Raw genomic sequence first — 16090 nt, forward strand, 5'->3', positions numbered from 1 at the left:
ATGATCAATTTCATCAAAATATATGATAGTTAAAAAAATTATGTATATAACTGCCATACTTGCCATATCTATAATATTCAATACTACTACCAATATGGCTGCTAGTTTACAGTACTATTTTTCACTGCTGCTGTGTACAATGTTATGTATAGTATTGCTTTATCCTCTTTCTATATTTTGCTGTGTGTACATTTTCTTCTCAATTCTCAATACCTAGTTGTAGTGTGCTATGCCACCATTCATAAGCTTATTGCACTCATCTGTATCTAATATTTCAATAACTCTAACAATTGTTGCTAGTTCACACTGTTATGTATATTACTGCCATACTTGCCACCCAGATTGCTGCTATATTACAGTTTTTTTCAATTGTTTACACGCAATTTTGAAAACAGAGTTCTTTTTGTCAAAATATAATCACAATTATCCAAACACCACAATCAATTAGCAAAATTCCTAGATTGTTTGCAAAATGACACACTTCAGTCAAAACATACACACTTCAGTCAAAACATATACACATATTTGTGAAAATGGTATTTGTTTTCATTTAACCAACACAGTCATCAATGATCATACACTATTGCAGCCAGTTTCACACTGCTGTGATAAATAAAAAACACATTTGTAAAAAAAAATAAAAATAGATTTTTGGCCAGACATTCCTACTGTATGTAAGAGATAATTTAGGTGACAAAAAATAGTGAGAAACTCACAACATTATTCATGATTTGTTTTGAGATATAAGGAGAATGTAGACAAATACTGTAGGCCTACTATGACCTTACCAAGCACTGCACAACACTTGATGCTGCAGACTGAATATTTCAAGTATTTATTTCAATACTTACCGTATTTCTTACCATAATCAGTTACAGTAATCAACCAACAATGATATCAATTACTGTAAACAAATAAAATCCGTAGACAAATAAAAATGACTGCATGAATTACAGTACATACACTTTGACTCTGAAGAAAAGTAAAGTAAAAGTAAACAGAAATGAAAGAAAACTACTGTAAAAGCAACAAAAATAATGTAACTATCCGTATCAGGTATCGGGTACCTTCTTCTCCTCTACCTATGCCTCTTCCTCTACCTCCTTCTCCTCTTCCTCTACCGCCTTCATCTCCTCTTTGAGCTCCCCCTCTCATTCTCACTCTTCTTCTTCTTCTAACTCCTTCCATTTTTGTTGAAGACAGGTGAACTCACCTGCTGCCTTTTATAGCACACCTGAGTGCTGCGTTTTCAAATTAGCACATGTGTGCTTCCACACCTGGTAGATGTGTTTATCCAATTCGTTCATTAGTGTGGTCATTGGCAATCCGGTGCTTTGTAATTACAAGGAAGTAACCTCACGATCCTTATCTGTGTCTAAGGTGTGAAAATGTGTGTAGAGTTCTCAAATCACTGTGTGTAATGTTGTGCAAATCTGTGGAGGTGTTTTGCTCATTGGAGTAAAATTTTGCTAATTGTGTGGAAATTTTAATTTTAGTGTGTAAACAATTGTAAAAAACTGTAATAATAGTACCCATATAGCTCTTATATCAATAATACTACCCATATTACTGCTATATCAATAATACTACCCAGATTACTGCTATATCAATAATACTACAAAGATTGCTGTTATATTAATAATGCTACCCGGATTACTGCTATATTAATAATACTACCCAGATTGCTGCTATATTAATAATACTACCCATATAGCTGTTATATTAATAATACTACCCAGATTGCTTCTATATTAATAATACTACCCAGATTACTGCTATATCAATAATACTACCCATATTGCTGCTATATCAATAATACTACCCAGATTGCTGTTATATTAATAATACTACCCAGACTGCTGTAATATTAATAATACTACCCAGATTGCTGCTATATCAATAATCAGAGTTGGGGAGTAACGGATTACAAAAGAACTATAACTGTAATCTGTTACATTACCAACTAAAATATTGTAATCGGATTACAGATACTTTTGAAAAAGATTATAATTACTTTTGGATTACTTCAATTGAAAAATAATAGGAGCACAAAATAATTGTTACAGGCTGCATGCTTGTTTTTTTTATTTAATGTTTTAAAAACATTGTTATTTGAACCAAGATAACAATAAGCTCTGTGCACAAGCGTATGGACGAACTTCCGCTTTAGCCAGATGTCGGCATATCATTTTCCGGCTTACTCAAGGCGATCACCCGCGTCGCCCAAAATATCAGTTTTTAGTAGATGTCTCCAAGACCTGCCTAAAATAAGCATTAGTGATGTCCATCGAATTGTTGATGCCTGGTCTCCTGCTCCAACAAGCAAGCGGAACAAGGGATTCAAACTCTACGTATCGAGTTATCTGCACAACTACGAGGGTAAGTAGTTTACTGTGGTGTGCCGGCCGGCTATCAGCTAAGCTAGTTAGCGACGTGTTCCTTTTTAGTGTAGTATTAGGCAGGACAATTGAATGCATAAAAATTCACCCTAGCCTCAGAAATGGCAAAAGAACGCTGGCTGAGCTGGAACGCTATCGTGTCCCCATAGCAAGTGAATTGAAACAAACCTTCGTTCAGCCTCTTCTAACCTGAATGAAGCTTAAAATTCCATAGCCTCAAAAAAGCACCAAAACAGGTTTATTTTACTACTGTAACCTCATTTCACAATGAAACTGAAAAATGATAACTGGCATAGGAAGTAAACATCTGGTCCTATATGGAATTAATTGCGCTTAAACCTGCGTTACGTGGAAGTAAATAAAAAATCGCCTTTTCTGACTATTTCTAGTCTAGCGTTTGAAGTCATTGAATGGCGCAAGCCATATTTTATTAAAAAGAGGACATTCTCCTGATTAAAATGATGCCCCACTTGTACCTTGAAACTTAAATGAGTCACATACATTATATTTATTAAAAAAAATTCGTACAACTCAACTCATCACTCATGTTGTTGTGAGTTTAGGTGTTTACTAATGCGGATGAGTATTAGTAAGTAAACCGGAAACTGCAATACCGACTTCTAGACAAAAGCGGAAGTTCGTCACTACACTGGTGCACAGAGTCTATTCAGCGATCAGTTGTTGTGTGTGATCCTTAGTGATGGGAAGTTCTAGTAGAGTAACTTTGTATTTTTTTATTAGGCAAAGGCTCAGTGAACGATTTCATCTGTGTTCATCATCAAACAACTACATTAATTATTTTAGACCTACCACACGTCCAATTATCTGTTACAAACATGTCTTTATATGTATTTATACATGTCTTGATCTACTTTTTAAAAAACTAACAGCGTAGGCCGTGGTTGGGTAGAACTCCGCTGCCAGAAAACAATCGTTCAATTGAAGGATAAAACTGAGCGAGTCGGTCACGCATCTTTTTACTCAGGCAAAATCATATTTTCTTTCATGACATCAGTGATCAACTAACTATATTAATTATTATAGTCTGCGTTCAACTATCAGTTATAAACATGTCTTTATGATGTTCCTGTCTTGATCTATTTTTCACTGCGAATGCACATAGAAGTTGATTGGAGAACTGAGCTGGAGGATGGTATATGAAGCAAGTGATCATGTTGTAGTAATCCAGTGTCAAATGTTCGAGACCATACAATTGAACGAGTCACTAGAAAAAAGGACTCTTGAGTCACGAGTCACTAAAAAGATTAGTTAAAAACGAACGAATCGTTTGCGAACTGCACATCACTAGTGACCATCATCGAGAGAAAACGTGGACGTGTATAAGCAGTTTAGTGACTGATGAAGCGCGAGTTTAATTGGTAAAACTGTGTATCTATATTAGCAGACTCATTTAAAGGTTATTTAGTTATACTCGATGCATCTTTCTCAGAACAATGATCGGCGATAGGCCTACCTCGTGTTAAATATTAGTTCAAGTGTTATACACTCACCTAAAGGATTATTAGGAACACCATACTAATACTGTGTTTGACCACCTTTCGTCTTCAGAACTGCCTTAATTCTACGTGGCATTGATTCAACAAGGTGCTAAAAGCATTCTTTAGAAATGTTGGCCCATATTGATAGGATAGCATCTTGCAGTTGATGGAGATTTGTGGGATGCACATCCATGGCACGAAGCTCCCGTTCCATCACATCCCAAAGATGCTCTATTGGGTTGAGATCTGGTGACTGTGGGGGCGATTTCAGTACAGTGAACTCATTGTCATGTTCAAGAAACCAATTTGAAATGATTCAAGCTATGTGACTTGGTGCATTATCCTGCTGGAAGTAGCCATCAGAGGATGGGTACATGGTGGTCATAAAGGGATGGACATGGTCAGAAACAATGCTCAGGTAGGCCGTGTCATTTAAACGATGCCCAATTGGCACTAAGGGGCCTAAAGTGTACTTTGCTGCATACCTCGGTTGTAACAAGTGGTTATTTCAGTCAAAGTTGCTCTTCTATCAGCTTGAATCAGTCGGCCCATTCTCCTCTGACCTCTAACATCAACAAGGCATTTTCGCCCACAGGACTGCCGCATACTGGATGTTTTTCCCTTTTCACACCATTCTTTGTAAACCCTAGAAATGGTTGTGCGTGAAAATCCCAGTAACTGAGCAGATTGTGAAATACTCAGACCGGCCAGTCTGGCACCAACAACCATGCCTAATTGGATTGCTTAAATCACCTTTCTTTCCCATTCTGACATTCAGTTTGGAGTTCAGGAGATTGTCTTGACCAGGACCACACCCCTAAATGCAATTAAGCAACTGCCATGTGATTGGTTGATTAGATAACTGCATTAATGAGAAATTGAACAGGTGTTCCTAATAATCCTTTAGGTGAGTGTATATTATATAGTTGAAGTTTCAAGGTTTGTTTGTCAAATGCACCGAAAAACACAGCGGAGAAGAGTTGCACTCAAAAACTCTGACAGGAAATGTTTTTGAAGATTAGGCAACTATTTGTTAGATATCTGTAACAGGGGCTGCCTTCAAGATAAAACATTATATGGAATTAATCACTATATTTAAGCAGAAAATGTGTGTTGGGAAGCACTCTGCCAAGGATGATATGCATTTGACACAACCACCTCAACTCCGTCCATACAGGTAAGCCATGTGATTCTGCTTGCTTTGCATCTCAGAATATTGCTTCCATTGGTTATCATTAGCTGCTGGCGACATCAACTTTAAACTAAGAGTGCATGTGTATAATCACTGTTTATGTCTATTATTTGCGATTTGAAAATCAATTGCTTGTGGCCCTAATAATCATGTTACGTTCGCGCCTGTAAAACATGTTTGTGTGCGGGTGTTCACGATTACAAACGTGGATTCACGTTCCTGGGTTTCCGCTACGTTTTGACAAGGTGGGTGGTTGTGGATCAAAACATCAGACTACTGTATTTATGTTTGTGAGAAAAGCTACGGATATCTTAACTTTTATATACAACGTCAGTACCCTTTTTGAGAAATTGCTATTTATTTTTTGACTATGTTCTGAAGCAATTAGAAACATGGATAAAAAAATAACAGAAAAGTTTAACACGTCTTATGATTTTGGGTTATGTTCAGATAAACAGCCAGATTCTGGAAGATCAAGGGTTACTGGATTAATTGGAACGATTGAATATCTGACAGACCTTTAGCTTGTATTTTAGAGATGTAGCCTGTTGAGATAAATTAAGTTTAGATTATGCTGATTTAATTACCATGTATTTTTATGTTTTTGTTTTATTAAATTGTATGTTGCTGCCAGGTATAACTTCCAAGGTTTAAAACTCCATCATACTGTTGAAATTCTCACACCTTATCTCTGGGAAAATAGGTAAAGACTGTCTTTTGTCTTACACTCAGCCACACTAACTCAGACTTTACACCTGGCTCAGTTAGAGAGACAGGATTAAAACCCAACCATTAACATACAAATGAAACTGCCTCCTATACAGCAGGAAGAAACCTTCTGTCTCTAGTCTAGGTTAGGACAATAGAATGCTAATTCCGGTAACCTAGTTAAGATTTCACATCTGTATGCTAGAACCTGTTGATCTATGACCAAAAATAACCCCAAATGGAAAGAGTTTAGAGCATGCCCTTCTTCATTGGACAGCGAAAACAAAGAGATTCGTCCAACATGTCACCATGCCAACGAAGAGCCAATAAGGATGGGTTTTACTCACGAGAGTGAAAAGTAACCGCCCCTGTGGCGGGAGAAACAAAACCAATGGTTAATATTTGTGGAAGCTTGAGGGTTACAACAAGTATTTGACAGGTGCAGCGTATTTCATGTATTTTGACTTATCATTTCCTATTAATAAATCTTTGTGTTAAATCTTCATTCGGACCGAAGCCTCATCCTTCTTCAGAGATTCTGATACACGCAAAATTCTTAACAAGCCCAATCATATTGAAGTAGAACGCAATGGTTTAGAAACCCTTAAAGGCACTGTACAAAACCCATAACTTAAAATGCAAATTCCGTTTTTGGCCTGCTATGTAAACTCTGACACTGAGTGATCCCGCAAAGGGTGTTCAACTGGTTATAGGCTATTCCTATTTGTTTTCTAATGCCTCTTAATATGAAAGTAATCCAAAAGTACCTCTGCTTTCTTCATGCTGCAAACTTTTAACAAAATGAATGTCAATGAAGCGGTTCTTCAAGAGATTTGTGTGTTGATTCATCCATCTTAACATGACCAGCGTTTAACCCACCATTTATAGTCCCAACGTGTCCCCCTGGTCCCAACTTGTCCCCGTCGACTCTGTGTTCTGTCAATTTCGTCTCTGTGTTCTGTTAGTTTCCTCTGTTTGTTTTCTCTGTGTTCTCTCTCTTGTTTCTGTAGTATCTCTGTCTTCTCTGTGTTATGTCAATTTCCTCTGTGTTCTGTTAGTTTCCTCTGTTTGTTCTCTCTGTGTTCTCTCTTTGTTCTTTCTGTAGTCTCTCTGTTTTCTCTCTGTGCTCACTGAGTGTTCTCTTTGTGTTTTCTTTGTTTTTTCTCAGTGTTCTTTCTGTGTTCTCTCAGGGTTCTGTCTGTGATGTTGTAAACTACTTTCCAGGTTGATTGCTTGAAGGTGTCCAGGTTGCTTCATGAAGGTATTGAATCCCCTATTAGCTAAAATAGAACATTATTATGTTTTCTTTTTCAGAGAAAAGCACATGGCCAGTTGGTTGCTGCAAACATGAAGTCCTGTGTCTCCTTCTTTCACTGCCTTCATAGGGACGGCTGTCAAAGACTTTCATCTTGTGAGTCTCTACTGGGGTCCCAAACAGCACCATATCCTCCGTGGGGCCTGGTGAAAAGTAATGCACTAAATAAGGTATAGTGTGCCATTTGGGGCCCTCCCTCAGTGTTTCCAGACTCTGTAATTTCAACCACGTCTTGTCTGACCCACTTCACTACTCTAGTTCCTCTGAACTCTCAACAAATTGGTCACAAATTGTCTGTGTGTATGCCCTCCCCCTACTCTGTCCACAGTAAGATGAGAAATCAAATGGGAACAGAAAAACAACATAGGAAAAGGAAGAAGAAAAATAGAAATAATGCACCAGAGACTGCTCTAATGTTAATAATAGAAATAATGCACCAGAAACCGCTCTAATGTTAATAATAGAAATAATGCACCAGAGACTGTTCTAATGTTAATAATAGAAATAATGCACCAGAGACTGTTCTAATGTTAATAATAGAAATGATGCACAAGAGACCGCTCTAACGTTAATAATAGAAACGATGCACCAGAGACTGTTCTAATGTTAATAATAGTAATAATGCACCAGAGACTGTTCTAATGTTAATAATAGAAATAATGCACCCCAGACTGTTCTAATGTTAATAATAGAGATAATGCACCAGAGACTGTTCTAATGTTAATAATAGTAATAATGCACTAGAGACTGTTCTAATGTTAATAATAGAAATAATGCACCCCAGACTGTTCTAATGTTAATAATAGAAACGATGCACCAGAGACTGTTCTAATGTTAATAATAGTAATGATGCACCAGAGACTGTTCTAATGTTAATAATAGAAATGATGCACCAGAGACTGTTTTAATGTTAATAATAGTAATAATGCACCAGAGACTGTTCTAATGTTAATAATAGTAATAATGCACCAGATACTGTTCTAATGTTAATAATAGTAATAATGCACCAGAGACTGTTCTAAAGTTAATAATAGAACTAATGCACCAGAGACTGTTCTAATGTTAATAATAGAAATAATGCACCAGAGACTGTTCTAATGTTAATAATAGTAATAATGCACCAGAGACTGTTCTAATGTTAATAATAGTAATAATGCACCAGAGACTGTTCTAATGGTAATAATAGAAATAATGCACCAGAGACTGTTCTAATGTTAATAATAGTAATAATGCACCAGAGACTGTTTTAATGTTAATAATAGTAATAATGCACCAGAGACTGTTCTAATGTTAATAATAGTAATAATGCACCAGAGACTGTTCTAATGTTAATAATAGTAATGTTCTTCCATTCCTAAACATCCATATTTGTATCTCTCTTCCTCTCCTCTATTTTTCTCCCGCTTCCTCTTTTCCTCCATGTCTCTCTTCCTCTTTCGTTCTCTCCTATTCCTCCCTGTCTCTCTTCCTCTTTCCCTCTCTCCTATGTCTCCCTTTCTCGGTATTATCACTTTCTCCTCATTTTTCTTTTACAGAGCCTCTCCTTCACTTCCTCATCCAGCTTTCCTTAAACAATCTAGAGACTGAACAGACTCCCTTTCTAAACAAAATACTAGAATTCTTCACATGTCATAGTTAAAGACACACCTACGATGATGATCTAATGTTAGTGTGATTTAACAACCATGAGTTAACTAAAGAATGGCCTTATTTAGGCACATTTTGGGATCAACAGTATGCCCTTTCACCCAGATGCTACACTAGCTTCTCTGTTTATTCCACTGTGCATTAAACAATCCTTCCTTCTCTTCTGTCTGATAGTTGCCCTCCACACATTCACACTCATCTCTTTTCAAAGGAATATTGGCGTTGCCTGTAGGAGGTTAGAAGTAGTATATAGCAAGTATTCTAGGGCTATAGTATGTTAGGAATAGTGTATAGCCTGTCTCTTGCTCTAGAGGAGGCGAGGAGTAGTCTATAGCCTGTCTCCTAGGTCAATAGGAGGTTATAATTAGTCTATAGCCTGTCTCTTGGGTCTATAAGAGGTTTGGAATAGTCTATAGCCTGTCTCCTAGGTCTATAGGAGGTTATAATTAGTCTGTAGCCTGTCTCCTGGTTCTATAAGAGGTTAGGAATAGTCTATAGCCTGTCTCCTGGGTCTACAAGAGGTTAGGATTAGTCTATAACCTGTCTCCTGGGTCTATAAGAGGTTAGGAATAGTCTATAGTCTGTCTCCTAGGTCTATAGGAGGTTAGGAGTAGTCTATAGCCTGTGTCCTGTGTCTATAGGAGGTTAGGAATAGTCTGTAGCCTGTCTCCTAGGTCTATAGAAGGTTAGGAGTAGTCTATAGCCTGTCTCCTAGGTCTATAGGAGGTCAGGAATAGTCTGTAGCATGTCTCCTAGGTCTATAGAAGGTTAGGAATAGTCTGTAGCATGTCTCCTAGGTCTATAGAAGGTTAGGAGTAGTCTATAGCCTGTCTCCTGGATCTATAGGAGGTTAGGAGTAGTCTGTATCTCCTGGAGAGCACTACCCTTATAAGGGGTCTGCACCTTTAACAAGACCTATAAGGGAAGCTCAAAGCAGACAGAGGGGGAGAGGAGAAGCAAGGGCAGACAAAATCGCATACACATCCTATCAACTCTCTTTGAATTTACTCTGCATATTTTACTGAAGATTAAGATTATACCAATCTTTCTGTGTCGGACTGTGTTTAAAATGTTTACAGTGTGTGTTTGTGTGTCGGAGTGTGTTTAAAATGTTTACAGTGTGTGTTTGTGTGTCGGAGTGTGTTTAAAATATTTACAGTGTGTTTGTGTGTCAGAGTGTGTTTGAATTGTTTACAGTGTCGGACTGTGTTTAAAATGTTTACAGTGTGTGTTTGTGTGTCGGAGTGTGTTTAAAATGTTTACAGTGTGTGTTTGTGTGTCGGAGTGTGTTTAAAATATTTACAGTGTGTTTGTGTGTCAGAGTGTGTTTGAATTGTTTACAGTGTGTTTGTGTGTCAGAGTGTTTAAAATGTTTACAGTGTGTGTTTGTGTGTAGGAGTGTTTAAAATGTTTACAGTGTGTGTTTGTGTGTCGGAGTGTTTAAAATGTTTACAGTGTGTGTTTCTGTGTCGGAGTGTGTTTAAAATGTTTACAGTGTGTGTTTGTGTGTCGGAGTGTTTAAAATGTTTACAGTGTGTGTTTGTGTGTCGGAGTGTGTTTAAAATGTTTACAGTGTGTGTTTGTGTGTCGGAGTGTGTTTAAAATGTTTACAGTGTGTTTGTGTGTCGGAGTGTGTTTAAAATGTTTACAGTGTGTTTGTGTGTCAGAGTGTGTTTAAAATGTTTACAGTGTGTGTTTGTGTGTCGGAGTGTTTAAAATGTTTACAGTGTGTGTTTGTGTGTCGGAGTGTTTAAAATGTTTACAGTGTGTGTTTGTGTGTCGGAGTGTTTAAAATGTTTACAGTGTGTGTACATTTTCCTCTGCTCACTTTCCTGTCCTTAGGCATTGAGCTACGCTGACCAGTGATGTTCTTTATTTAACTCTGGGGCCGTTTGGTTGATAACGGTGGTGTGAACTTCAAGTTAAACTTTTATTATCCTGTTTTCCCCTAAAGACATGGAAGAAGGCTTGTTATTATCTTATCATCCCAAATACCACTGTTCCCTTAATAGTTCCATACCTCAAAGCATGGGTCCCACAGTAATCTTGTTAAAAGTAGACTACAACATAGGGACTAGAATTTTATTTTGGACCCAGCCACAATGTGGCAAGCGCAGCTATGATGTAACAACCTGTAAATCTAGCCCTATGCGTTTAGGCTAACACACTAGCACATTCCATTGCTTCCTCTAATGAGGCCTGATTACAGACGTAGACTACCGTTTTCATCACCACAGAAACAACAACAAACCATTCCAGACACTGAGCTGATGTTTAAATAAGTTCTTCATTCCAAATCAAGGCTAGCCATTCTTTAGAATCAACGCAGTCAGTCCTTAGTTTTAAACTGAAATACACTGCTCCATTTTTTTGAGGGGAACACATAATCCTCACAAGATAACAACAAGTCAATTACATTTCAGGGATATCAATCTGTCCAGTTAGGAAGCATAAGCGATTGTGAATCAATGTCACCTGTTTTGGTGGAAATGAAAGTGACAACAGGTGCACTGGAGAGGCAAAAGCAAGACAACCCCCAAATAGGGAATGGTTTTGCAGGTGGTGGCCACAGACAATTGCACTCTCCTTATCCTTCCTGACAGATTAATCTCTAGTATTGCTAGTGTCCTTGTCACTACTGGTAGCTTCAGGGGGTACCTGGAGCCCATTAGGTTGCACAGGCAGTCCAAGGGCCGTAGAAGGGCATCAACCCAGGAGCAGGACCGATATCTACTCCTTTGTGTGAGGAGGAAACACTGCCAGAGCCCTATAAAATGACCTCCAGCGGTCTACTGGTGTGCATGTTGCAAAACTGTCAGCAACAGATTCCATGAGGGTGGCATGAGGGCCTGATGTCCTCTAGTGGGACCTCTTCTCACAGCCCAGCACCATGCAGCTCGATTGGCATTCGCCAGAGAACACCAGAATTGGCAGGTCCGATAAGGGGTTTTCTTCACAGATGAGAGCAGGTTCACATAGAGCACATGTGACAGGCATGAAAGAGTCTGGAGACTCCATAGTGAATGTTATGCTACCTGTAACATCATTCAGGATGACTGGTTTGGCAGTGGGTCAGTGGGTCCTTGGAGGCCTATCACTGGAGGGTCACACAGACCTCCACGTGTCAGCCAACGGTACCCTGACTGCTGTTAGGTGAAATCCTCAGACCCATCGTCAGATCTTACGCTGGTGCAGTGGGCCCTGGGTTCCTCCTGGTGCAGGACAATGCCTGGTCTCATGTGGCCAGAGTGTGTAGGCAGTTCCTGGATGACAAAGGAGTTGATGCTATTGACTGGCCCTCACGTTCCCCAGACCTGAATCCAATTGAGAACCTTTGGGACGTTATGTACCAGTGCATCCCACACCGCCAATTAGCGCCAAAGTCCAGGAGCTCACTGATGCCCTGATCCAGGTCTAGGTGACTGGACTGGAGTGGCATTGAGATCAGTTGACAGACAGCACCGAGTACAGATTAGATCAAGTGCATTACCTACTTTGTTAGTAGTGGTTGTCAGGGAATAGATGAGGTCAAAAGAGGAGTGGAAATAAAGAATTCTGGAAATAAATGACTCAAAAGCAGATGTTGGAAGGTTGAATTCTCCCAACAATGTGGCGTTGACCTGGTGCTTGGCAATGCATCCTGTCTTCACTACCACGGTCATGGTAGTGCTTAATAACTGTCCACCATCTTGATTTCCAGCTCCACATTGGTATACCAGACAGCAGCAGAACAATGGAACTGTCATGGAGTGAATGCGGTATTGATAACAGGAATTCCTGAGAACCATAACAACTAGTAAACCAGGATGAAGTCATGGATGCTTGCCTGCCTTCTCTAATTATAACTCTGTGGATGATTACCTCACACCTTTACAACACACATTCCAGAAACATCTGGACCTCATCATCATACTGCCTTTGGGGAGCACATCCAGCCCAGTGCCTCTAATGGAAGCCCTAGATGGAAAAGACACAGGATACCGATTCAAGAACCTACAGAGTTACATAACCAAACCTAGAAACAGATGTTCTGGTCACTTGAAATCAAACTGCTCATTGTTGATTTTGTCTGTGGTCTCAAACTTTGATTATTACATGTTGAAATGTATGTCTAAGTATAGTGTCTCTACAGTCTAAAATATACTGTAGGTGTCGTTAATGAAGACATTAATATGCTGATGATTGGGTATGAAAGGTGTTGTTATAATTACACAATGATTAAGGTTCCTTCTATGTCTCTGTGTGATTAATGTTCAGTGAATTCATTAGGACACAGTCACACAGTCTGGGAATTCATTAGGAAAAAGTCACACAGTTATCTGGGAATTCATTAGGACACAGTCACACAGTTATCTGGGAATTCATTAGGACACAGTCACACAGTTATCTGGGAATTCATTAGGACACAGTCACACAGTCTGTGAATTCATTAGGACACTGTCACACAGTCTGGGAATTCATTAGGACACTGTCACACAGTCTGGGAATATGGGGTCTCCTGACGGGGGGTGGAATTTCAGTTCATCCCTGCAGATAGGTCTCTGTAGTGGGGGCAGGGGAACATTATTCCCCAACCCCCACCAATCCTCCCAACCCAATGTCATTGTGTCCTTTCTCTGAAAGGATATGTAAGGACTCTACCATGCTATTTAAGTTAGTGCTTCAGTTTTTTTCACATTTTCTCTCCTCAATACAATTTCTTCACAAAGAAAAAACTGTAGGACTACTAACCAAGTAAAAAAATTAAGAATGAGAAGGACTTGAGTCCAGTTTCTTGGCAAGCTAATTCCATTCAACCCCTGAAGGTGACTGGTTTTATCCCAATTCAACACGCTGGCAGAGACTATTTGTTATGTGCTATAAAAAAGTGTTAATCCTTGTAAGTCATCAAAAATATAAACTAGATCAGTTTCTGCCAGGTCGACACATCTGTCCTCTGTATAAGTGTCAACCCCCCCGCCCAACGATATAAACTAGATCAGTTTCTGCCGGGTCGACACATCTGTCCTCTGTATAAGTGTCAACCCCCCCGCCCAACGATATAAACTATATCAGTTTCTGCCAGGTCGACACATCTGTCCTCTGTATAAGTGTCAACCCCCCCGCCCAACGATATAAACTACATCAGTTTCTGCCGGGTCGACACATCTGTCCTCTGTATAAGTGTCAACCCCCCCGCCCAACGATATAAACTAGATCAGTTTCTGCCAGGTTGACACATCTGTCCTCTGTATAAGTGTCAACTCCCCTGCCCAACGATATAAACTACATCAGTTTCTGCCAGGTCGACACATCTGTCCTCTGTATAAGTGTCAACCCCCCCGCCCAACGATATAAACTAGATCAGTTTCTGCCGGGTCGACACATCTGTCCTCTGTATAAGTGTCAACCCCCCCGCCCAACGATATAAACTATATCAGTTTCTGCCAGGTCGACACATCTGTCCTCTGTATAAGTGTCAACCCCCCCGCCCAACGATATAAACTACATCAGTTTCTGCCGGGTCGACACATCTGTCCTCTGTATAAGTGTCAACCCCCCCGCCCAACGATATAAACTAGATCAGTTTCTGCCAGGTTGACACATCTGTCCTCTGTATAAGTGTCAACTCCCCTGCCCAACGATATAAACTACATCAGTTTCTGCCAGGTCGACACATCTGTCCTCTGTATAAGTGTCAACCCCCCCGCCCAACGATATAAACTAGATCAGTTTCTGCCGGGTCGACACATTTGTCCTCTGCATAAGTGTCAACCCCCCCGCCCAACGATATAAACTACATCAGTTTCTGCCGGGTCGACACATCTGTCCTCTGTATAAGTGTCAACCCCCCCGCCCAACGATATAAACTAGATCAGTTTCTGCCGGGTCGACACATCTGTCCTCTGTATAAGTGTCAACCCCCCCGCCCAACGATATAAACTAGATCAGTTTCTGCCGGGTCGACACATCTGTCCTCTGTATAAGTGTCAACCCCCCCGCCCAACGATATAAACTATATCAGTTTCTGCCAGGTCGACACATCTGTCCTCTGTATAAGTGTCAACCCCCCCGCCCAACGATATAAACTAGATCAGTTTCTGCCGGGTCGACACATCTGTCCTCTGTATAAGTGTCAACCCCCCCGCCCAACGATATAAACTACATCAGTTTCTGCCAGGTCGACACATCTGTCCTCTGTATAAGTGTCAACCCCCCCGCCCAACGATATAAACTACATCAGTTTCTGCCAGGTCGACACATCTGTCCTCTGTATAAGTGTCAACCCCCCCGCCCAACGATATAAACTAGATCAGTTTCTGCCAGGTCGACACATCTGTCCTCTGTATAAGTGTCAACCCCCCCCCGCCCAACGATATAAACTAGATCAGTTTCTGCCAGGTCGACACATCTGTCCTCTGTATAAGTGTCAACCCCCCCGCCCAACGATATAAACTAGATCAGTTTCTGCCAGGTCGACACATCTGTCCTCTGTATAAGTGTCAACCCCTCCGCCCAAATCAATGTGGAGATGAATGGCCAATGGAAGCCAGGAGGACGTCTTGTTGACCCTTCCACCCCTCATACCCCCACCATAATGGCCCATAACAGGAGATCAGGAAACTGTGTGCGTGTGTGTGTGTGTGTGCGTGCGTGCGTGTGTGCGTGTGTGTGTGTGTGTGCATGCGTGTGTTTGCGTATATATATATATATATGTGTGTGCTTCAAAAGTTCAGAGCTGAGGCTAGCCATCCATGCGTTTCTCAGGCAGGGTGTACTCAGAGATGATTCATTCCTCTTGGAAGCGCTTCCACACTCCAGCCAGTTTAATAAAAGACAGTTAAACCATGTCCTGCATTGTGGCCTCAGTCCTATAAATCACAGAGCAGGGCAGGGGACAAATTCTATGGCGAGAGTGTAGAGGGGAGGGCAGTGGGATGAGGGGGGAAAGAAAGAGACTTCAATATAATTAGATTTCCCTCCATACGTACTGCAAGGTTTCCACTGACTCACTTGTCAAAGCAATTAATTAAATAAATGATTTTATTGATTAATTGAACAGCTGAGATACATAGAGATCACTATAGACCATGTTTTACAGCAGTAACATTGTAATTAAAACCTCTGTCACTAGTGTTGGACAGTTTCTCAAGATAAAACCATTTGGTTTAAACCAGAGGCGTTGCTACAGTTGGCATATGATTGGTAAACCAAGATGACTGAAGCAATGCCTACAGGAATATCTCACATCTTTCCAATTGGCTAATGAAGGACTATCAATGACCTCATCCCAGAGTCTCTAAGACCATTCACAGTCAGACCACTACTATCAAACGACAGCAAAATCACA

At 40.1% G+C, this 16090-nt stretch overlaps 1 protein-coding gene and 1 long non-coding RNA gene across 5 annotated transcripts in view; one reads left to right on the plus strand and one right to left on the minus strand.

Moving 5' to 3' along the window:
- The window catches only part of LOC105029023 (LHFPL tetraspan subfamily member 6 protein), a 94129-nt gene that overhangs the window by 38313 nt on the left and 39726 nt on the right, over positions 1-16090 (minus strand). The gene's annotated exons all lie outside the window — the stretch shown is intronic.
- Positions 6929-8518, plus strand: LOC109615829. The gene is made up of 3 exons (XR_002196839.3): positions 6929-7059; positions 7184-7283; positions 7442-8518. It is a non-coding gene; the product is annotated as an uncharacterized LOC109615829 (long non-coding RNA).

This window comes from Esox lucius, chromosome 1 (assembly GCF_011004845.1).
Source record: "Esox lucius isolate fEsoLuc1 chromosome 1, fEsoLuc1.pri, whole genome shotgun sequence".
In the NCBI taxonomy this organism is placed as follows: Eukaryota; Metazoa; Chordata; class Actinopteri; order Esociformes; family Esocidae; genus Esox; species Esox lucius.